General features: G+C 44.4%; 1 protein-coding gene across 2 annotated transcripts in view; it reads left to right on the plus strand.

Moving 5' to 3' along the window:
* Positions 1-25,268, plus strand: part of GLT1D1 (glycosyltransferase 1 domain containing 1) — a 152,631-nt gene that overhangs the window by 101,744 nt on the left and 25,619 nt on the right. The gene's annotated exons all lie outside the window — the stretch shown is intronic.

The raw sequence follows: 25,268 nt of genomic DNA on the forward strand, positions 1-25,268 counted from the left end.
CGGCATTGTGGCTTCAAGGGTTCATTGCACTTCTGTGTCATCCTCGGTAACAATAGTTAGCACAGCTGCGTAAACTCTTCCCTTGAAGCTGCCTGGTACTTGACCTCGCAGTTCGTTTACTGCAGCCCTCATGAGATGCTGAAAGCTAGCTCTTGTCTTCTTCCTCCTTCCCTCCCTTTCTCACTTGGCTCTCCCCATGCCCCAGCCTCCCTTCCCCTTTCTGACCCAGTCTCCCCTTGGAGAGTCAAGGGACTGATGTGGAATGACACACAGGAAGTCCTCCCCACGCAGAGCCAACCCTCACCAGGGAGGCCACTTAGTAAAGCAGCAGTTCCCAGCCTCGGCTTTTAAAACTCCCGATGCTCGGGCTGCATCTCAGACCAATTACATCAGAGTCTTGGGGTCGGAGGTACCCAGACCTAAAGCTTCCCTGATCCGACGTGCAGCCACCATGCACCGCTACTGACCGGAAACCCCCCTCTTGAATACGGACCAGAATTTCATAGAAAAGAAGGACCATCAAAGAAAAAGTTGGATTGTGACTCTGTATTCAGAAATGAATCCCAGCATTAAGAAGATAGGTTACATTGGTCTCATGTTTACTAAGATTTATTTCTTCAGGTAGAATTGAAACTCGAGGCGCAGGGCCGAGAAATACTTCGCACCAACAAGTAAACAAAACCATCCACGGGGATTTCATCAATATTCCCCAGAGCTTCTCTTCTTCCTTTGATATTGAAGTTTTCTTTTGCAGCGTCTGCCCTGTCATCATGCTTACTTACGGTCACTCGTTATCTGGTTCCGTCCTGTCAGAGCCTCATTTGCCTGGATTTCAAGTAATTCTCCAAAATCCTTTTCATCAATTTCAGGGAAATCCTGCATTTTCTGCAAGGTTTGCGATTTTACTTTTCACTTGATTTACATTGTGTTGGCATTTAAACACTTTGAACATGGAACAGCCATTAAGAGGGGCCAACTCGACACTGGATGGGAGGGTATTAATTAGGATTAACACTTGGGTACGGCTGACAGAAAATCCAAAACAACGGTGGCTGAAGCAGAAGATGAAGACATCTTCTTCTGTCAAGTAAAGAGATTAACAAAGCACAGATGGTGTTTCCCGGGGTCAGGGACTCAGACCCCTCCATCCTCAGTATGTGGCCATCTCTACCTCATGGTGTAAGGTGGCTGCCCTGGCTCCACCACCATGCCTGAATTCCAGACTGAAGGAAGATGCAAGGCGGGAGCAAAGATTTATTTCCTCCCTTTCAGGACAATTCCTGTTTCTGAGTACATACCGTGCCCACACCCAGTTGCAAGGGAAGCTTAGACTGCAGGCTTTTCTCTCAGCAGCCATGTGCCTAGTTAAAAAACAAGGGTCTATTAATAAAAGAGAAGGGGATGAAAGACCAAAGCAGACCATCCTAGAACTATGGGACAGTTTCAAAAAGTATAGTGTGCATCATGAGAACACCAGAAGGAAAAGAAAGAGAGAAGGAAGCAGAAGAAATATTTGAAAACAATAATGACTGAGAGTTCTCAAGATCAATGTCAGACACCAAACCACAGGTTCAGGAAACTCAGAGATCACCAAGCAGGGTAAATGCCAGAAAAATATACCCCTAGGGTTATCATATTCAAACTACAGAAGGTCAAAGATAAAGAAAATTCCTGAAAGAAGTCAGAGGTAACAAAACCCACTTCACTTAAAGAGGAAAAAGTATAAGGATTATATCTGACTTCTGTTACGGAACCATGCAAACGAGATTGGAGTGAAATATTTAAAGTATAAAAAAAAAAAAAGAGAGAGAAGGGGAGAATGTCTATTTGAACAGCTTGCAGTGCAGTAGCCACTGTGAAAAACCGGTTTTAGATTCTGTAGTCGTTACAGCCATTCTGCCTTTTACTAATCACTGAAGACCTTTTAATGCCAAGAAAAGGGCCTTCCACAAGGCTTTCATTAAGCCTTGAAGGCCATCCCAACACAGCCCACCTCTTTCTCCCCAAGATCCCATTTGTATGCAAGCCCTCAGCCAGGGCCACGTATCCATTATTACCCCAACCCCTGCAGCTCGTCAATTAAAAATTCAAGAGTCTAAGAGTACACAGGCTCCCATCTAAATCTCCTACAACGTTTCTCTGTGTTAGGTGAAACACAGCCCTGGAAGACACAATAAAATGAAGTGTACTGACTCCATCTACATAATCCTGGTCTTTCCACCGGGTGTTCCTCCGGTTACCCTGAATGATTAAGCACACCGCTGCTCATGTCGGAAGGTCTTGGGAAATACTGTAGAAATCGTTTCTGAAATGATCCATGAGCCAGAGTTTGACTGAAACAAAGCAAGAATTTGCATTGAAGAACAAGATGCTGGGACTTCCCTGGCGGTCCGGTGGTTAGGACTCTGCACTTTCACTGCTGTGGCCCGGGTTCCAACTCTGGCTGGGAACTAAGATCCTGCATGCCGCGTGGCGCAGCCAAAAAATAAATAAATAAATTGTAATTGATAAAAATAAATAAATTTATATAAAAAAGAAAAACACAAGATGTTATGAAGTTCCAACATGCATCGTGTTTCAGTTCAGTGTTTAGAACAAAAATTTTGCACGGTCAAAATTATCTGCAAAGACTCCCCACAAGTCTGACATATTCGGTTGTGTATTTACAGCCCTGCCCATTACGTCACGGGCACAGGCAAGTGTTAGAACCAGGGAGGGAGGTTGAAGAACGTCACCGTCTGAATGTCTGGTTATGAGATGGTTCTCATTTTATATATAGAACTGAATCCCTAGAAGCACTCCCTGTTTCCCAGGGAGGTTTGTTCCATTCCCTTTTCATGGCATCTATCTAACCATTCATCCATTCATTCAGCCAGTATTTCTTTTTTTTCCCCATTGAAGTATAGTTAATGTACAATATTATATAAGTTATAGGTGTACAATAGAGTGATTCACAATTTTTAAAGGTTATCCTCCATTTATAGTTATTATAAAATATTGCCTATATTCCCTGTGCTGCACAATATATCCTCATAGCTTATCTCATACCTAGTAGTTTGCATCTCTTCATCTCCTACCCCTGTATTGCCCCTCCCCCTTCCCTCTCCCCACTGGTACCCACTAGTTTGTTCTCTTTATCTGTGAGTCTGCTTCTTTTTGTTACATGCACTAGGTTGTTGTATTTTTCAGAGTCCACGTATAAGTGATATCGTATAGTATTTGTCTCTGTCTGACTTATTTCACTTAGCATAATGCCCTCCAAGTCCATCCATGTAGCTGCAAATGACAAAATTTCATTCTTTCTTACGGCTGAGTAGTATTCCGTCGTATACATGTACCACTCTTCTTTATCCATTCATCTGTGGACGGTCACTCAGGTTGCTTCCATAGCTTTCACCAGTATTTCTTGCAGTAGTTGAGGCAGGCACTGCTCCCTGGTGTACATACAGCAGTGAACACTCTTTGCCCTCATGGGGGGGTCTCTTCCTAGTGGGCTTAACTGTTCCCACGGACATGGATGGATGCCTGCTACAAGCAGTCAGCGAGCGTGGAGCCAACCCTCAGGAAGGGGTCAGGATCAAAAGTCAGTGAGAGCATGACCCCCCGGGCAGTTACACCCCAAAAGTTGGAATGAAAACCGCAACCAAGGCGCTACAGCTAATTTCTAAGAGAATTTTATTAGACTCTAAAGGAACTTCTGGTAAAAAATGAATACAAAAAAAGGTTGTGTGTGTGTCGGGGGGGGGCAGGGGAATTTAAAAAAATAACTTCATCTTTATCTGTGGCCACAATCTATTTTAAAGAGATTATTTTACAATGTACTTCTTTCTTCAAACTCATTAATAGTCCTTGAAAATCCAGGCTGAGAGAAATATCTTCCCCCAAAATTACACAATTCTGCTAAATTACAAAAGAAAAACAAAAAAATTAACATCATGATACCTTTCTCAGTAGAAGCCCTTGAACTCGTTCTACCATCTTCAGAAAAACCTCAGCTATAAGGAGAGTCATGCTTCAAAATGGATTTTCTTCTTTGCATCTAATACAAAAATATGCTAAGTATTTCCCCCAAATCAAAAAGGTTAATAACCAGACATTTGCAAGAAGCCAGAGAGTGAGGCACAAAGTAATAGTAGGAGACTAGCTTTCTGACTTGGTATTTGGTGCAAATTCCTCCATTTTAGAAATAGTTGGAAAAACAGCTCACAGAGTCTACAGAGCTGCTAGATTTCCGCTGGCTAAGATGGGTTTCCTCTCTGTTACCGAGCCTAACCTCATACTGCTCGCTGTACAACGGGTCAGTAAATCAAGAGAGGAGGTGAAGGACAAGGAAAATCAACTTTATTCGAAAAGCCAGCAGATGGAGAAGACGGTGGACTAGTGTCCCGAAGAGCCATCTTCCCTGAGTTAGGATTCAGGCTTGTTTTATACTAAAAGGGGAGGGGTGTGGCTGGTGGTTGGGAACTTCTTGGTGCTGGAATCCTCTGTTCTTGCATCTGTGCACCTAGGTCAGGTCACCATGTTCCTATAAACCTCCAAAAAGACAAATGTTATTCTTGTTCTGCAACTTTTTATCTCTATATGGGTAGAAAAGTGTTACACCTTTAAAGGTCAGGGCCTTGAGAATGAGGTCTCCTGTATATTTCAGGCTCTAGGCAACATTCTTTTACAAAAAGTGCAGAGCCAGCACGGACTCAGCACAGGCAACAGAACACGGGGGTTGAAGCTAAAGGAATAGATCCAACATGCGTCAGGCTTGCTCTTCTCTGTTACATCCTGTACTTTTCTATCCTGTCTCTTCCAATGTCTAAATGCATTTAGAGGCTCAGGGGGTATATAAACGATGGAAATACACAAAGTGCTTGAAAAAGCAGGTTTATGACTTCAAATGGTGTCATTACTCCAATTCTGTCAGTAATCACAAACATTAATTGGACCCTCTCTGTGTGCTGGGCACAGTGCGCCATGCAACTTCAGCCGAGCCCTGTGTTCCTGGAAAACAGCAAAAGTTAAGAAATGCTAAAAAAAAAAGAAAAAAGAAAAAAAAAAAGAAATGCTCCCACATGCTTATGTTCAGGGAAATGGTTTACTGCAAAGGACTTCCCTGCCCCACATGACTTAGATGAACTCAGGGATGCGCCCGTGTGTACCTCTCCTTCCCCAGGTTCTGGTCCAGCCTCAGCCTGAGCCAGCAGACAGCCCATCCATCAGAGCCACCACCCACAATAGGCTGGCCTCAGGACACAGCCTTCTGCCATCATCCCGCTTCCCCACACCCGGCCCTCTCTAGCCTTGTGTACTCTCCCTAGAAAATAAAAACCCACTTTGCCTAAACCCACGAGATGCTTTTGCAAATGTTATCGTCAGAGGGTCCTCTCTGTTGCGAGAAATCCTCAAGAATCCTTTCCAATAAAATTCCTCTTTACTAAGTCAGGATTTGCTTCTTATTTGACAGTGCAGTATCTCAGTCCTCGCACCAGCCCGGTGACTTAACAGGTGAGGAAACCGAGGCTATGAAACTGGTCCTGAGTCACGGGGCTGGAAAGGGATGGAGCCAGGAAGCATACTCAGCTGGGCTGCTTAGAGCATTTTCTCCTCTCTCTCTCTCTCTCTCTCTCTCCCTCCCCATCATTCTCCTCTGCCCCCCGCATTCTCTTTCTTTCTCATTCTCCCCCCTCTTCTCTCTCTCTCTCATTCTTTCTCTCCCTCTCTCTCATTCTCTCTCTCCCTTTCTCTCTCTCTGTCTCCCCCCTTTCTCTCCTTGTCTCTCTCTCTAGCACTACAAGTTGGAGATATGGACTATCTCCATATTCCACGCAGTTAGTTGTCAGCTAGACTCTAAGGAATCTGGTTTGCACGCGAGTTAGACAAGTGTTCAACCCAAGTCAAAGGGAACTGAAAAGGAGCAGAATATGCGACCCCTAAATGTGTCACTTTGGCATACGGATTATTTTGAGCTAAAGTCAGTACCCAGATGGGCCTGCACAAACAAACGTTACTAACTAACATCTTCCATTCGTTTAGCCGTCTATTTACCTTCCCACAATTCATTGCCCCTAGAATCTCAAAACCCTCTTCCTTTGTCTTGTCACTTCTCCACAAATATCTTGCCCTTTGTTTAAAGGGTATATATAAGTCTCCAGGTCTGAGTACCTCTGTAGGGTTTTCATTTCATTTCTGTGAGCCTTTTCCTCCTGTTCATCTGTCTTTTGTCATTCAGATTTGCAGGATCCCAGCCACTGAACCAAAGGGGGAAGAGGAAAAAGCGTTTTTTTCCTCACTTAAGTTTTAATATCAGCGCGTTTATTTTGAATGAATTACATAGAAGAATTGTTCTTTGTTGATAAGGAGCACCGAGATGGAATCTTGATCAATAGGTCTTAAAACAAATAAGATTTTGTTGTTTTTAGAGTGTTTTTTCTAGTAGCCTGGAAACAGCTGTTCACCGGATAACCTCTAAGATGTGATACTGCCTTTATGCAAACTTCTTTTCTATTTTTTGGAGGCAGAATAATATACCAATATATTAACTAAGTATATATTTTTTGCATGCGCACACACAGATGTGCGTTCATTCTTTATGAAAATTAGACCATTCTGAGCTTATTGCATTTGGGCGTGGAGATGGGCATTGCCTGACCAAATTCAGATGCGAAAGAGTCAGATTCTTGCTGTTGAGTTGCTAAGAAGCCTTTTGAATTTCAGGAGAGAGAAAACAACCGTCTTGAAAACCAAGGCTTTTGAATTGCAAAGCAGGGGTTTTTGAGAGAGAGAGAAACGTTCTGCCGGTCAAAAGACAAGGTCTGGACAGTGTATCAGAAGCAAAGTCCCGAAGGACCTGAGGCATAGTGTCTGTGCTTTCATTATCAGATTGGAAAGAAAATAGCGGGGGAGTCAAGACACCTGGGCCCGGGAAGTCGGCCCAGGCTAGGGCTTTGGGGGTTGCGGGGGAAGTGTTGGGAGAAAAGCCTGGAGCCTGGGTACGCGTGGAACAGGATGCACCTGCCCTCCTTCCCCGCCTCCGCCCCGCCTGGGGGTGAACTAAATGCAGGGACCTGGTAACCAGGGCACGAAGACCCCTCCCCTCGCGGAGCTTTGGCCGGTGGTGGGCCCCAGAGCTGCATCCTGCCCCGCAGTGGTCTCGGAGCTGGAGGGGAAGCCCCCTGTTCTAAAACACAGAGTATTCGTGGAAAATTTGAGGTGTAGTGATGCAACAAATCAGCTGCCATTTCAAAGACAGTCTTTTTACTCACAGTTCCCAAGAGGAGGGGCGCACTGTGCGTTGAGGACCCCACAGGGAAGCCCCAGGGTCCATGAGGAGACAGAGGGAGCCTTTATCGCGGATTCCACGGGAAGGAGCGTGTCGAGCAGGGTGCGCGGCCCTGGGCTGGGCTAGCGTGAATACTTGCAGGAGCTCTAGGGCACAGGGACTGCCTCTGCTTCTCAGGGACTCGGCCCCTGGGGAGTAGGATGGGCACAGTGGCCCTGAGTGTGAGAAGCCCACAAGACAGGTGATTTGGGACGTGCCTCTGGATTGGTTGGTTTGCATTTGAAATAATGCTCCTGGCCGAGGACTCCTCCCCAGGAGTGGGGAGCACGATGCGGGGGCAGGAGGTCGAGGCAAGGTGACGCAGGCGCATCACTGGGGTGTCCCGAACAAGGCATGTCCTGCACGTGCCTGCAGGGCAGACGTGAAAGCATCACGTTTACAGAAGCAAGTGTAACCGGGAAGAGAGAAATCGGACTCCACGCTGGATCTGTCTCTCTTTCACTGTATCTTTTCATTGTAACCTTTCGCTGCTTTTACTGTTATAATGGTACATAATGGCCTGCCTCAGGGAACCCTGCCCGCTTGGGAACGGCTGCAGAAAAGAAGAAACTAACACATCCCCTCCCCGAGGCTGGCCATTCCAGGAGATGTTTTGTAAGAGTGGTGGCCCTTTTACTTTACTTCCTCACCGCCTCTCCCTCTCTGATTCTATAAAAGAAACTGGCAGCCGGACCCAGATGAGATGTTTTTTCGGAGACACTAGTCTGCCGTCTTTTCGGTCTGCCAGCTTTCCGAATAAAGTCGTATTCCCTGCCTCAGCACCTCATCTCCGATTCATCAACCTGTCGTGCGGTGCGCAGAGCGAGCTTGGACTCGGTAACACTAGAAATATGGTTAAAATACCATATTTCAGTGTCAGGGCCCCGGGGGAGAAAGGAAGGGGAAGGGGGAACCCTGAAATGGTTGTGTTTAAACCTGATATGCAAGATAATAGTAATAATAATACCGGGCTTCCCTGGTGGCGCAGTGGTTGAGGGTCCGCCTGCCGATGCAGGGGACACGGGTTCGTGCCCCGGTCCGGGAAGATCCCACATGCCGCGGAGCGGCTGGGCCCGTGAGCCATGGCCGCTGAGCCTGCGCGTCCGGAGCCTGTGCTCCGCAACGGGAGAGGCCACAACAGTGAGAGGCCTGCGTACCGCAAAGTAATAATAATAATAATACCAAATGCTACGGAGAGCTCACCATGGGTCAGCCATGATTCTGAGTGCTTTCTGTGGATTTAATGTGCACAATAAGCCTAAGAAACAAGTATATTTATGATTCCCATTATACAGATGAGGAAAGAGAGGCATAAAGAGGCTGAGGATATCTTAAGGCACCTGGTTTGTGGTGATGTGTTATAGCAGCCATAGGAAACTAATACATCCATAAAACTCGACCTTAACTTGCCTGTGAAAAGTACTCGTAATACTGTTCTAGATGCTGAGGATGAAAGAGGAAACCAACTTTTCTGTAAAGCTTCCCTACTCCATCCTCCTTTATCAGGTGCAATTCTTATGTCTTCCTCCGTATTATCTCTGGTCCTTGTACTTAATTCCATTATGGTCCTTATCACCTTATATTATAAGTTATTTTTAAATCGATCATGCCCTGAGAAGAAGACCAATTTTTCATTCACGTCTCTTCCCTAGGACATTGCACAGTGTGTGGCTGAAAGCATATACTCAGAAACTACTTGGTGAATTAAATAAAATTGCAGATTTTTTTTTTCTCTCTCTTTTTGGCCGTGGCACGCCGCATGAGGGATCTTAGTTACCCCATCAGGGATTGAATCCGCACCGCCTGCAGTAGAAGCGTGGAACCTTAACCACTGGACCGCCAGGGAAGTCCCTGAATTAAATTAAATTATAAAGTTGTAATAAAGCCTTTTCAAAAGAAAAAAAAAAAGAGGCAGAGGAAATGCTGACGTGACAACTTAACCCGGAAGTGAGCAGTTGGGTCTTTCTTTTGTCCAGCAGAATGAGAGCCTGATGGCGTCTAAGTTAAGCTGCTACAGCAGATGCTGGGATATGTCCTTCATACTGTCCATCCGGAGGGAGGACTTCTTGCTCTCAGCCCTGTCTGGTGATGGCCCAAGTTAGAGAGCTTCCTTCCTGCAGGGCCCCCTGAGTCCAGGGATCAGCTGATGTGGGTTGTGGAGGCCCAACCTTCTCCTCCTACCTTGGACAGCTCCGTGGGGATGAGTCCTTCTTTGGGTGAGCATTGCAGCTCTGTGTTTCCAGACACTTCTTTTCCTTTTCTTCCACGACAGTCTCCATCTCAGGGTCTGGTTCCTGGGGACCTCAACCTGTGACACTTCCAGAAAGAAGACATCTGATCTTTCCCACACTTGGATACATGGCTTGAGAGAGTTGCATCGTCCACGTACAACTTTCCACATTTAGTCCCAACTGTTCTTGCTTGAGAGAATGTAAATATCATCCGATATGTCTTAGGGAGGCAAAATCTTTCTGAACTCCTAGTCAGAAAAAGCGATGGAGTTGTCAACTGAAAAAAATGCACAGTGTGAGGGTTGTGAGTTGAGTTTTATTTGGGGCAGAATGAGGACTGTAGCCCAGGAGACAGCATCTCAGATAGCTCCGAGAACCTGCTCCAAAGAGGTGGCGGGGGGGGGGGGGGGGGAAGAAGTCAATAGATACGTGACTTTGGTGAAGGGACGCGTGTAGGCAAGCACACATCTTGGCAGAAGGTGGCTGCTCGTCACGAGGAGCTGACGTCATCATGAAGGATTTGAGTGCTTTTCTAGACATGAGAAGATGCAAGAAATTAGACTCATAACATCTTCTCCTGAAACTATCTGAAGGCCTGTTCTGCCAGTTTTTCCCAGAGCACCAAGGGCCTCCTTCCTGATCTCCACCCTGAACTCCTTTCAGGGGGTGTTGAAGGTCAGCGGCTGCAGTGGCCAGTGTCTTCATCATTGTAGAGCCAGAGGGCGAGTGACAGTTTTTTTCTTTTCCATTATGGTTTATTACAGGATATTGAATATAGTTCCCTGTGCTCTACAGTAGGACCTTGTCATTTATCTATTTTATATATAGTAGTTTGTATCTGCTAATCCCAAACTCCTAATTTACCCCTCCCCCTTGGCAACCACAAGTCTGTTCTCTATCTCTGTGGGTCTGTTTCTGTTTTGTGGAAGTTCATTTATGTCATATTTTAGATTCCACACGTAAGCGATATCATATGGTATTTGTCTTTTTCTTCCTGACTTACTTCACTCAGTATGATAATCTCAAGGTCCATCTGTGTTGCTGCAAATGGCATTATTTCATTCTTTTTTATGGCTGAGTAGTATTCCATTGCATATATGTACCACATCTTTATCCATTTATCTGTCAGTGGACACTTCGGTTGTTTCCATGTCCTGGCTACTGTAAATAGTGCAAGTGACAATTTTTAGTTGTCAGGGTGAAGTCAGATCCCTGCTACTGGCCCACCTGTGCAGGAAATGAGAAAGAATTCCCCAGGTGCCCACCCCATCCTTTAACTTTCTCTGCTGGGGCTTCCTTCCCCACCTTTACTGATGACAACCCAATACACGCAGGTGAATTTGTATTGAGATGGGTGTTTTGCAGTTACCCGCTCCCATTTGCACAACTCTCTAATAAACATACTAGCCTTGCGACCCCTAACCCACGGGCATGGGTAATATCACGAATAGAATTTTCAAGGTGTTAAAAACATAATTCTACACATGAGACTATGTCAGGCTTCATTTAACACATTAATGAGGGAATCGGTGGGAAATCAAAGCCAGTTTAAAGGACATGAGGAATTGATTGTCTATGCAGTCAGTGAAATTCTAAGAATTATAAAATAGCACCAGGTAAAAGTGTAGTTATTGTGGTTCGCTTCTCTAAATCATTTGCGTTGCAATTTGACAAAAATTATTTTAAATATATAAATGTTCAGATTTGTAACACGTCTGAGTCCTAATCAGTTACACACACACACACACACACACACTCTCCTCCTCCAAACTCTTAATGCTACAATTAGTTGGTCCAGGAACGAACATTCAATCCAAGATAGGCAATCAGAATCTTCCCCTGAGAATTTTGAGATGGAAAGAGAGAAAAAATGCAAGCAGAATGTGGAATGAGGAGAGAGAGACAGAGACAGAAAGAGAGGTTTAAGGCGTTCATTTTCCAGAATCTGGTTGTTCTGTGTTTCTTGTCCTTTGGTTTAAAGTGACAGCCCTTATCTTTAAAATAAATTCTGTTTTGCTTCTGTCGGTTTGAGTTGGATTTCAGTGACTTCTTACGGTTACCTGCGTGCTGCTCCTGGATGAGGCTGCTTGGAAGTCTGGAGGGTCATTAATACAGGGCACCGAAAGGTCAAGTTTAAAAGCTCTAAGCTTGAGCCAAGCCTTCGTGGCTCCTGAGGTTCCTTCGCTTGTAGCAGCATCACTCCCATCTCTGCCTCCGTCTTCCCAGGGCATTTTCTCTATGTTATGAACTGAATTGTATCCAATTCATATGTTGAAGCCCTAACTCTAAATGTGACTGTATATTGAAGGTAAGACCTTTAGGGAGATAATTAAGAAAAAATAAAATCATTAGAATGGGGCCCTATTCCAATAGGACTGGTGTCCGTATAAGGAAAAGAAGAGCTACCAGAGACCTCTTTTGCTCCCCCCATGCCCAGAGGAAAGGCCACATGAGGATACAGCAAGAAGGCAGCCGTCTGTAGGCCGGGAAGCGCGGTCTCCCCGGAGACCAACCCTGGTGCCTCCTTCACTTTGGACTCCCAGCCTCCAGAACCAAGAAAATAAATGTCTGTGGTGTTAGCCGCCCCACCTGGTATTTTATTTTGGCAGCTTGAACAGACTGATATACTGTGTCTTCTTTTCTCTCTTCTAAAAGGACACTCGTTGGATTTCAGGCTCACCCTAATCCAGGGTGATCTTATCTTGGGATCTCACCTCAATTACATTTGCAGAGATGCTTGGTCCAATAGTATCATGTTCCGGCTTCCCTGGTGGCGCAGTGGTTGAGAGTCTGCCTGCCGATGCAGGGGACACGGGTTCGTGCCCCGGTCTGGGAAGATCCCACGTGCCGCGGAGCGGCTGGGCCCGTGAGCCATGGCCGCTGAGCCTGCGCGTCCGGAGACTGTGCTCCGCAACGGGAGAGGCCACAACAGTGAGAGGCCCGCGTACCACCAAAAAAAAAAAAAATAGTATCATGTTCCAAGGTTCCAGGTGGGCATATCTTTGGGGGCCCAATTCAACCCACTCCACCACCATGTGTAATTTTTAGCCAATTTAAGACCACCCAGGTATAAGCCAATACAGGGCCTCTGTTTTTATAGACCGTAATGTGTGTGGCACGCTCCGGAGTTGTGCAGTGTACGTGGTCTCCTGCGCAGACACAGGCGACCTTCTGGGAATGTGGGTGGAGGGCGGGGCATTTGACACCAGATCCCGCGAGATCATGCGGAATCAGGAGGCTGGTCCCATGGAAGAAGGGAGAGCATCAAAGCCCCCACTAAAGATGTGAGCACTTTAAAAAATCATCCAACTGTCGTGTGCTTATCCTGGGAGTGGAATGGGTGTAAACTTTCTTTAAGACTATTTGGTTTTCTGTGTGTGTGTACCTATATATGTAGATACATGTATACACACAGAGTGCACAGAACAGCATCTCACTGAAATAACACTGTACTGATTCCTTCCTGCCACTAGCAGTAAATATATATTTTTAATATATGTATACTTAAATATTTACTTAAATCCATACATAAGTATATATTTAATTCATTTATTTTCATTTATAAATTAAATATTTTATAAATTTATAACTAGTTCTAAAATTATATGTATTTGTAAATATATAAATAAAATAATAATTAAAATTATAATTAAAAATAAAATTATCCTATTAATTTCATTAATTATAATTTATAATTATCTATAATTAAAGGAAAATTGTATCTATAATTTTTTTTTTTTTTGGCCGTGCCCTGCGGCATGTGGGATCTTAGTTCCCTGACCAAGGATCGAACCCGCACCCCCTGCATTGGAAGCACGGAGTCTTAACCACTGGACTGCCAGGGAAGTCCTTGTATCTAAAATTATTTAGATATAACCAAATACACAAATATAAATTATTATTTATGTATTTTATTAATTGTAATAAAAATTATCTATAGTTAAGACTAAAAAATTATCTACAATTATACATACAATATATTGTATTTACAAAATACATGATGTTTTATATATATGTATATATAGAACGAAATACATAAATATAACCGTTGACCTAGCAATTTCACCTTCAGAAGTTTATCCCAAAGACACAATCAGGGATGATTAAAAGCTTATATGAAAGGTAAGTCCACCACAGTGTTAATTATAATGGCCAATGATTTCAAACAATGCAAATATTCAGAAAGAATGGATTGGTTAATTAAGTTATTGTATAGGTTTTACATGGACGAGTGTGCAGCCTTTAGAAATTATAGTATAAATGATATGACTTGACAAGGAAATATAGGCACCCTAGTATGTGGAGTATGATCTCAGTTTTATTAAAACTTACACACATATGTGCATAACCCAGAACCTGTAATGGTTCACACACGTGTATTTGGGTGATGAGGTTAGGGTTAACATTTATTTTCTTATGTGTTTTTTCTGTGGCCTTCAAGTTTCCCAAACTGACCATACGTTATTTTTGTAGGTTAAAAATGATATTTTTTTAAATAATAAAAGAGATGAGGCAGGAAAAATCATTGCTAAGCCCTGACATCTGCATCCCTCAGTGACTATGTCTGGAGTTCCCATTAGATCCAAACCTTAATATGAGATGGTAACATGTGATTTCTGGAACAAACTAGCTGAGGCCGCGACATGAAATGAAGGGCATCGTTCCCTCTTTTTCTTAGATGTCTCACTGGAGCTATCTCTTCAAGAAAGAGTCTTAAAAATCTTCAGCGAGAACAAAAACTATGTTTCATTTAAGTAGTTCATGGGCCTCTGGCTTAAGGCTGTATTTCAGTCTTTTTGGAAGTAGTTAATAAAATGGTAGCGAAGGGGGAGTTGGACGCAGAGGAAGGACACACTTCAAATACGGTGCCCTAGGGCTGAAAGTGGAAATGTTTATTTCATACCCAGACCAGCACCTGACTTTAATCTGAGAAGGTTTTTTTTTTTTTTTCTTTTTGGTGTTTTTTTTTTTCTTTGGTGTTTTTTTCTTTGGCTGCGTTGGGTCTTTGCTGCTGTGCGGGCTTTCTCTAGTTGCGGCGAGCAGGGGCTACTCTTTGTTGCTGTGCGCAGGCTTCTCATTGTTGTGGCCTCTCTTGTTGCGGAGCACGGGCTGTAGGCACACAGGCTTCAGTAGTTGTGGCACGTGGGCTCAGCAGTTGTGGCTCGCAGGCCCTAGAACTCAGGCTTAGTAGTTGTGGCGCACGGGATTAGTTGCTCCGCGGCATGTGGGATCTTCCCGGGCCAGGGCTCGAACCGATGTCCCTTGCATTGGTAGGCAGATTCTTAACCACTGCGCCACCAGGGAAGCCCCTGAGAAGGTTTAAGGAGGAGAATTGAAGTCAACTTTACAGTTAACTCTGGGGTGGTGTGTAAAGGATCAGTATGGCCAATGTTGAAATTAACCTAATTGAAATTAATTCTGTGACTGTTCTGTGACTGTCAGATTGTCAGCGTGTGTCAAGTCCACCTAAGACCCTACCCTGTGAAATCTTGACATTTGGTAGCAAGTGTGCTCAGTGGATTCACTGCAGGCATTCAGGATGCCAGCTTCAATGCAAAGGCGGCCAGAGTCACCTCAAGATTTAATGACCAGCCCAGGAGCGACAAATTAGCCAAACGTGGATGATTTCTGAGCTCGCAGAGCTAATCTCTCATTATTTCATAACCTCAGTTATTAGAATTTGAAAACCTCCAAAGAAGGGGCTTTATTTTTCCTGGTAGAAGGCAGTGGTGGTGAACTACACTGGAAAAAAGAAACTAGCCCCCTTTCTATATGAGCAGGTTATAGCACAGATCAGCTCAGAAGCATATAATTAATACCTCATTATCACTGGATGGGGAAGCATCGTCCATCTCTGGACTTTCTTGTTCTGCCCCTGGCTGAGTCTTCACTGGTGAGCAGTGAAGCTCAAACAGCAAGGCTGCAGTTGGGGAAAATCTTTTCCGTTAATCTTTATCGCCCATAACACGTCCATGAAAAAATAAAGAAACAGTTTGTCAAGAGCTTGTCACAAGCCATGGAGGCTTCCATGTGGAAACGAACCATTTAATGCCTCAGTGGGAACCAAGACTTTTTCATTAAGCTGTCCAGGGTAATTTCATCATTCTGGGAAGTATTCCTCTTTCTTCTGTTCTTTTGGGTTGGATAGAAGCCAGTCGTTAGAAAGTCGACAGCTCTATCTAGGTGCCCAACTGCACGGTCAGGGCAAACTTCTTGAAGCACGCTGTTCAGAGCCATTATTTCCCACTTCCCTCTTAATTGATTTGTGCGTGTGTCTTCTCATGATTTGTTCTTTCACGATGGACACTTGGTTATTATCTCCATGCCTTCAACTACAATCCATTCCGATCTCATCCAGGTTTGCCTCGAAGGGGGTTCACGCATTTATCCATTATCTGTTCACTCAACAAATAACCTTTGACCATTCATTATGGATCAGACACTGTTGTAGACATTGGGGAATTTGGCCATGAACCAAGAAGGGCAAGCATCCTACCCTCACAGGGGGCTATCTTCTAGAGGGCCACATGCCTCACATTCCCGGGCATAAGGACCTATTTCTAGACCTACCAAGCCTTTAGGGAGACGGGAACCAATGTCATTTCTATCCCTTTACATGACACATCTTTGATTTGCGTAATCACCCTTCTAGATAAAGGTTATTTTATCGTTTAAGCTTAATTTAATCAAGCATTAGCTGACATCTGATGGGGTCTGAACCATTTTCAGAGATTACTTGTGCCACAGAAAGGCCCAGATTATTACTGGGGCCCTGGGGAAATAAAATGAGAAGCAGTCACTTTAATCGAACGTTAAGTGATCCATTGACATTTATGTGTGCAAACATGTGCATACATGCATACACATGCACACGTATCTCTAAGACTTTCACAGAGAAATGTTGCCCATCGGCTTATAGAAGCTATCTTTCTTCTCCTCTCTTTGGATTCAGTATGAAATGGAAATGTTACACGGATGCCGCCTACTATGTCTTTTAAACAGACCTTTTAAAAATATGTTTGAAGGGGGACTTCCCTGGTGGTCCAGGGATTGAGACTCCACGCTCCCAATGCAGGGGGCCCGGGTTCGATCCCTGGTCGGGGAACTAGCTCCCACGTGCCGCAACTAAGACCTGGTGCAGCCAGATAAATAAATAAATAATTTTTAAAATATGTTTGAATTTCCCTAGGAATCAAGGCGGGTTTTTTTTTGTTTTTGAATTTGTAACACTTTATCGCGGTCACACTGTTTATAACATTATATCCGTTTCCCATGTACAACATTATATTTTCACTTCTGTATACACTGCAGAGTACTCCCAAAAGTTTAGTTTCCAGGAATTCCCTGGCGGTCCAGTGGTTAGGACTTGGTGCTTCCACTGCAGGGGGCCTGGGTTCAATCCCAGACACTGTTGTAGACATTGGGGAATTTGGGGAACTAAGATCCTGAAAAGAGAGAAACCGGGGAGTTACTCAATAGACAAAAAGTTTCGTTTCCATCTGTCACCATACCGTTGACCCCCTTTGCCCATTTTGCCCTCCCCTACCCCGCCCCTTCCCCTCTGATAACTACTACTCTGTTCTCTGTATCTGTGTGTGTGTTTTTGTTTGGTTTGTTTCTTTCCCTTTTCTTTTCTTTTCCTTTTATAGTCCGCACATGAGTGAAATCATATGGTATTTGTCTTTCTCCATCTGACTTATTTCACTTAGCACAATGCCCTCAAGGTCCATCCATGTTGTCCCAAATGGTAAGAGTTCATCGTTTTATGGTGGAGTAGTATTCCATTGTGTGCGCGTGTGTGTGTGTGTGTGTGTATCTCACACCTTCTTGACCTATGCATCTAGCGATGGACACTTAGGTTGCTTGCATATCTTGGCTATTGTAGATAAAGCTGCAATAAACATGGGGGTGCATAGAGCATGGGGGAGGCTCATGGCCCCTTCCTCCATCTTCAAAGCCCACAGCATAATATCTTCAAATCTCACTCTCTGCCCTCTGCTTCTGTCCTCACATCTCTCACTATGACTCTTCTGTTTCCCTCTTGTAAGAATTTGTGACGACACTGAACCCACCTGGATGATCTAGGAGCTTCTCCCCATCTCAGGACCCTTAGCTGAATCATACCTGCAAAGTCTCCTTTGCTATTAAAGGTCACAAATCCACAGGCTCCACGGATTAGGTTGTGGACTTCTTCTGGTTGGGGGGTGGGTCATATTCCATTTACTACAACATCTAAGTTGAGAGTTGGGGGAGGGGACAGAAACATAGAGCTAATTTGATTAATCCACATTCCTGGCTTCTGCAAATCCGTCTATTCCAGGTCCGTCCTATGCATGTGTCATTTTGAGAATCAGGTGGTAAAGTGATCAGCTAATTACTACTCAGAGAACATTGATTAAATCCTACTGATACTGACCAGGGTTCTGGGCCTTCCCCAGTCAGTACAAATAGATCAGAGGCCAGAGAAGAAATTCAGGCAAGGCTTTGTTGGGGCCCTTGCTGCAGCAGGGGGGAGTGAGAACCAGTGACAGGTTCCCTTGCTGGCTCCCCAAGGCAGGGCGAGCCCGTTCCTTATATGGGGTGAGGGTAGGGGTGTGTCCAGGGGTCAGGCCAGAGGGATGCAGGGCGCATGCACAGTACCCTGTTTCTGCTCCCAGCTCTTCAGAAGCGACGGCTGGGTTTCTTTTGTTTTGGTCTTTTTGTATCTTGTTGTCCATAACTTGCGCCAACTGTGAATGCACGCAGTTATTTTTAGTCCCTTATAACTTCTTTGTATTTTATTGCTCGAGGAGACATTTGTCTAGGGGCAGGCACTGCAGCAAAGTGTCCCAGCTCCCAGCCTGTCTCACTACAATGCACATTTGTGCCATCTTGAACTAAGTAGGTTCTTAGTAAGATTCTGTGGAATTTATGAGTGATAATAGTGATAGCTTGTACTTATATAGTTCTTCCTTTGTTTCAGGTCCTGTTTTATTACATTAATATAAATCTACACATTCTAGGCAGAAGGTAGTAAAAGCTTTCTCTGGAGGGTTATGGTGTTAATACATTACTGAAATTGTATTTTAGTTAAGCCTATTCACTTTTTTCATTATTTTCAAGGAGTGCTATCTATAGAATTAACTCCAATGGTGTCGGGCTTCTAATTTCAGCTTCCTTAGAAGACTATTTCCCTGGGAATAGGAGCAAAGATTAAAACTGGGCCTGAACAGCCGGAATTTATCAGGTGCCAATAAACCATTTCACTTAACAGCTCTTCTTTTTTTTTTTTTTTTTTGCGGTATACGGGCCTCCCACCGCTGTGGCCTCTCCCGTTGTGGAGCACAGGCTCCGGACGCGCAGGCTCAGCGGCCACGGCTCACGGGCCCAGCCGCTCTGCGGCATGTGGGATCTTCCCGGACCGGGGCACGAACCCACGTCCCCTGCATCGGCAGACGGACTCCCAACCACTGCGCCGCCAGGGAAGCCCCGCTCTTCTTTTTTTAGATTTTTATTTCTTTTTCATTCTTTGGCCGTACTGTGCAGCCTGCAGGATCTTAGTTCCCCGACCAGGGATTGAACCCATGGCCGCTGCAGTGGAAGCTCAGAGTCTTAACCACTGGACCACCAGGGAAGCCCTTTAATAGGCTACTTGTTGTTTTTCCACACTGTCTTTCATTAAAACAATCAGCAATGGTTTAGGAGAGGAGCCCTGAAGGAGGAGGTGGGAGGGCTGCAAAGTTGACCCCAGTGTCTTGCCAATACTCATCAAGAGTCTGTTTTCCTACCCCTGGGTGGGAATCAGTCTGGCCTTTTGATTTGCTTTGGCCAATAGAATGCAACAGAACCAGTGTCTTATGAGTCCTGAGTCTGGACCGAAGAAGTGTTGCATGCTTCTGATCGTTTTCTTAGAAACCTGCAGAACTGCTGTGTAAATAAGCCCAGGCTAGCCTGCTGGAGGATGAGAGCCTTGGTGGGACAGAGAAGAGCCATTCCAGCTGAGGCCGCCCTAGACCATCCGGCCTGCAGCTGACCACAGATACATGGGCGAGCCCAGCCACAGTCAGCGAGCGTGGCTTAGGTCAGCCGGGCCACAGATTCCGGAGCAACAATTATAATAATTAACAAATCATTACAATAAATTATAATTCATAAACTGTATCATATATTACAATTAATAATAACAATACATAATAGTAAAAAATAAGCCATCCACTTTCATTCCAAGTCACTGACATTTGGTGTGGTTTTGTTATGAAATAATAGATAAACAAAACAGAGTGAACTTGGGTGGGCTCTTCAGGCTGGATGTAAAAGAATGACAAAGATGCTGGCCACGTTAGGGTCAACCTTTTCAAGCATCATATTGTCTTAACTAGTTCTAACTCAGAGGTAATAATGTGATCTATACCGTTTTTAAAGCCAAACTGAGTCAATACTTTAAAATTGGGACATTTCATAAAGAAATCCCAATTTTGGCCTCTTTCCAGAAAACGAGACATCTGTTGATGCTGAGTGTGCGGCGGTGGCTCTCAGCTGCTGCTTCTGGGGGATGCGTGCTTGCGTCCTCGCCGCTTGGTTCTGACTCCTGTGGTCAGCTGCAGCGTTGAAAACCAAACTGGATCACACTGGAATGTCAGGATTCTAGCTCCTGGCTGACTGCACGCGTTTAAGGTCCTCCTTCTGCAGCCAGACTGCTTTGAACTGAGCCCCGGATGTGCCATTTTCTAGCTGAAATAGCAGGTATACTTCTCAATCTCTTTAGGCCTCGGTTTCCTCATCTGTAAAATGGGAATATGAAGGTAACTTACGATGCAGGTTTGTTGTGAGAATCCAGTAGCTTATGACATGCAGAGTGATTCGTCCAGGGCTTGGCACCTTGAAAGCGCTGTGTGAGTGTTTGCTGTCCTTATCATTATGATCTTTATTAATTTCCGCTCCCTGTAGGTATGTGAGTTTTAAAACTTCTGCTCGAGTTCCCTTTTACTGCTTTATCTCCCACCCTGTTCCTGTGCTGTGAATTTACACCAGTGAAAAGAAAGGACAGCGGTTTGGCATATAGATTGGGGACATCGTAAGATTCCTAGGATATGGATTTTCAATTCTGTGTGGAGGTTTTCCATTGACTCCATGGTAGGAAACATCTCTAGGGCTATGTTGACCTTAAGAAAATCCCACAGGTATAGCCACTCTGGAGTGCAGTTTGGCAGAAAATATTAAAAGTAAAGATGTGATACCTCGTGACTAGGAAATTCCTCTCCTTAAAGGGCACCCTAGCTTCCCTCTCATGGTGCCTGGGTAGTCGGGATAGCCTTTGTGCAAGAGTGATGATGTTTAAAATAAATTTAATTCTTAAAAATGGACAAAACTAAACTTGGCTTCCTTTTTGTGTAGAGTTCCATGAATTTTAGCAACGTATGGATTCCTTGTGCCTCCCTTTATTTATTTATTTTTCAAGTCAAATAGTTTTTTTATTTCTAAACCAAATTTCTTTTCTAGATCCGTGCCTCTTTTATTTTTCTAAACTTTTTAAAATTGGATATAGTTGATTTACAGCGTTGTTGTGTTCATTGCTGCTGTCCTTACATACATGCAGCCACTCTTTTCTGAATTCTTTTCCCATCTAGGTCACTACAGAGTATTGAATAGAGTTCCCTGTGCTACTCAGTAGGTTCCTGTTTTTTCTAATTAGTTAATTAATTAATTTATTTATTTTTGGCTGCATTGGGTCTTTGTTGCTGCACGCAGGCTTTCTCTAGTTGTGGCGAGCAGGGGCTGCTCTTCGTTGTGGTGCGCGGGCTTCTCATTATCGTGGCTTCTCTTGTTGTGGAGCATGGGCTCTAGGTGCCTGGGCTTCAGCAGTTGTGGCTCACAGGCTCAGCAGTAGTGGCTCTCAGGCTCTAGAGTGCAGCCTCGGTAGTTGTGGTGCATGGGCTTAGTGGCTCCGCGGTGTGTGGGATCTTCCCGGACCAGGGATCGAACCCATGTTCCCTGAACTGGCAAGTGGATTCCTAACCACTGTGCCACCATGGAAGCCCTAAGCAGTACTTTTCTGTTTTAAAATCTACCCCCTTAAATTAGCAAAACATTTACGTGGTACAAAAATAATATCCCTGTTCCCCTTCGTCCTTTCACCCCAAACAGGTCATTATTTCATTAATTAATTGTGTATTATTACAGAGCATCTTTATGCAAGCAGAAGCAAATACAAAATATATTCATACTTTCCCCACTTTTTCATAAAAATAGTTGTCTGTTATACATACTGTTCTGTAACTTGATTTTTTTTTCGCTGAAATGTGTCTCTGTCTATATCAGTACACATTTTTCTCTTTCCTTTTTTTTTTTTTCAGATGCACGGTGTGTGCTTATATACTTTATTGGATAGTATAATGTAATTTATCCAACCAGTTCCTTGTTAGACATATGGGCTGGTTTCAATCTTTTGCTATCACCATTCAATCTCTTGCAATGCAGCAGTGAATACTCTTGTGTACATGTATTCCTGCATTTGCACATATATGGGTGGGCTATATTCACAGTGATAGAGTAGATGGGTCAAAGGTATGTGCATTTGTAATTTTGATGAACATTGCCAAACTAATCCATATGGAGCTTGTATCAGTTTACGCTTTCACCATCTACGTAGGAGCGTCTGCTTTCCCTCAGCCTCACCAACACAGTGTGTTGCCATGCTTTGGGATTTGTGCCAACCTGCTAGGTTAAAACATAATATCTCAATCTGCTTCTAATCTATACTTGTGATACTATGGAGTCAAGTTGAACCTTTTCCCATATGTTTGAGAGTAATTTTTTTTTCCCTGTGAACTTTCTGTTCACAAACGGCATTTTCAAGTCTCTAATGAAAGACCTGGTTTTCCCATACTGGGTCTTTCCTTAGAATACCTTTACCTCCCTGCAGTTTGGCGGGTTCCTCAAGACCACCCTCAAGTTTTGATTCACTAGAAGAACTCCCAGAACTCATCAACGCTGTTATACTCACAGTTACAGTTTATTGCAATGAAAGGGTACAGAATAGAATTAGCAGGTGGAAGATGTGTGTAAGGCAGGAGTACATCCTGTGTAGCTGGCTTAGCTTAGAGGAGTAGTACTTCAACACGGGCTTTTCAGGGGGTTCCTGGATGACCCAGTTGGAGAAACCTAGAATTTGAGTAGGGGGAAACACTGGGTCAGGTCTCTTGTATTAGTCAGTCTGGGTTAACTGATGTCAACAGTGGCTAACACGGTTTGTTTCTTGTTCATGTAATAGTTTGGGGCATGGGTATATAGTGGGCATCCTTCCACGTGGTGACTCAGGAACCCAGGTTCTTTCCATCTTGTGGCTCTGTCCTCCTGTAGGGCTTCTTCATTAGGCTGGTGGATGGGGAGAGAGCCTATCCAGAGGCTTTCTATGGTCCAGACCTTAATTGGCAGGTATCATTTCCACCCACATTGCATCGACCAAATCTCAGGCATTTGCTTTATTCCACTGCAAGGGACACTGGGAAATTCAGTTGAGCTGTGTTCCCAAGGGGAAAGGAAATTGGGTTTTGGTGAACCCTTAGCAGCATTTGCCACAGTCAGTGAACTGACAGCTTTATCTCCTTGCTTTCTCCTCACTGCTGGGTGGGACTGAGTTCAGCTAAGCTCGCTAGCGTCAGAAGCAGGGGTGTGAGATCAAGGAGGACCGTGTGATACAGGAGGAAGGAAGGCACTTCAAAGGGGGAGACGGCCAGGCAGCCGGGAGGGTTCCTTGATGAAGTAGTAAGTGCTGTGGCTCCAGGATCTTTCCTGGGTCACCTGTTAGTGCCTTCCTTGCCATGCAAACATTGCAAAGTACTTTTAGCAAGGCCCAAAGTTCCCTTAAGCACCATAATTATCTCCGTTGGAGATATCAGGAGAGTTTACAGTTAAAGCAGGAGTTGGCCTTCCGCCCCACATGATAATAAGGTACACTCTGTGCTGTGTTTATGGCTTCGGAACAGAACATTCCTGCAGCAGCCTTTACCTATGGACTGAGGACTCACTTGTCCTTTGGGGAGCCAAAGAGGCATAATTTGTCATCAGTAGAGCAGGGTGAGTTATTCCGACCCACACAGCTCCCACCTCAGGAGGGAAGAAAATCAATCAGCACTCTGTGGAAAAGCTTCCCTTGTTAGACCAGCTCTGATGAGACCCCGGGGGTCTTGCCCGTCTGATGGCAGCACACAGGCTGGCTTCCGTGGAAATGAAAAAAAAAAAAAAAAAAAAAAAAAGCTGAGGTCGTGCAAGAGAGCTTTCTCAGAAATTGGGGGCTGTCTTAAGAGAAATAGAACATGGGCACTTGGATCCCCCAGGAGAGAAGTCATCTGTCGGAATAAATGGCCTGGGAGAGAGGAGGTCGATTGTGAGGGTCAAGAGAGTACCGTCAGGGGCCAGATCCCCCAGATGTGAGGTCAGGCACTACCAATGACCAGCTCTGGGACCGTGGGCAGGCCCTCTGTTACCTCGTACATGCAAAGCGGAGCCTGCAAAGTGAGTCCTCGACTGGCCAGCAGAGGCTGATCGTTTCCCAGTTGCAAATGACCCTCAGATCTCAGAGACTGGCAACCACTGAGGGTCATTTCAGGCGCACATCCTACGTCTGTCGCGATAGAATGGCTCCCAGCTGCGATGCCGCCACTCTTGTGGCCGAAGAAAAAGAAAAAGGGTGAGGACCATCCAACAACACTTAGGACTTCTGGGAAGTAACGAAAGGCACGTCCTCTCACATCCCATTGGCTAAAGCAAGTCAGTGGTTATGCTTGACGTCATGATTCTCCCACAGAAACTGGTCCTTAACGGAGGAGTGGGGGGGACTATTTTAAACAACGATACAGCCTCCCACAGGTGCACAGTTCTTCGTCCAAATCCTTCGGTGCGCAGTTGAGCTTCAGGAGTTAGAAATTTCCGAGTTTCACACACACACACACACACACACACACACACACACACACACACTCTGTCTTTATTATCTGTCTTATCTATCTATCATCTATCTATTCTGTCTACCATCCATCCACCTATATATCTATAGTCATCCATCTTTACCTCTCTATTTGCCTGCCTATCTGTGTATACAGATATACACTATGTACACTCTCTAATATATAATATAGATATATAATACATAATATGGAATAATATGTAAAATATTTATATAGAGAGAATATATAAAGATAGAGAATATTTATGTTATATATGACTATATACATATATACTGATATATTTATATATTTACTACATACACCCTTTTTCTCTCTCCCCTAATATAAATTAATATCTCTCTATGTATGGCGTATACACTCCCTCTCTCTCTCCCTTTGTCTTTTTATTTATCTATACATAGAGAGAGCGTGTATATATAGAGACAGACAGACAGAGGCAGAGAATGAGTGTAGTGTCTATACAGTTAGATAGGTGTATATATAGTAACATACTCGGGGTTGCCCACCCCGGGGGAGCACCCCGTAATAAAATTGTTTAATACTTATGCAGCAACACGCGTACAAGAGTTATGTAAATACGCTACATAAGCACTTTGCGGAGTTCCTCATTGTTTGACCCGCACAGAGTTTTGCTGCAAACTCTGAGATTTATTTTTTGGATTTCGGAGCTGTGGGTGTGTGAGGGTGAGAACCCTTCGTACCCTCCCTGGCCTGGAGCAGGAACTGAGTAAATGTCGCCACTGTCCTGCGATTTTAGGAACTGGAGGCTGTAGCACATCCCTT

The sequence above is a fragment of the Pseudorca crassidens genome, chromosome 12 (genome assembly GCF_039906515.1).
Source record: "Pseudorca crassidens isolate mPseCra1 chromosome 12, mPseCra1.hap1, whole genome shotgun sequence".
Taxonomy (NCBI): Eukaryota; Metazoa; Chordata; class Mammalia; order Artiodactyla; family Delphinidae; genus Pseudorca; species Pseudorca crassidens.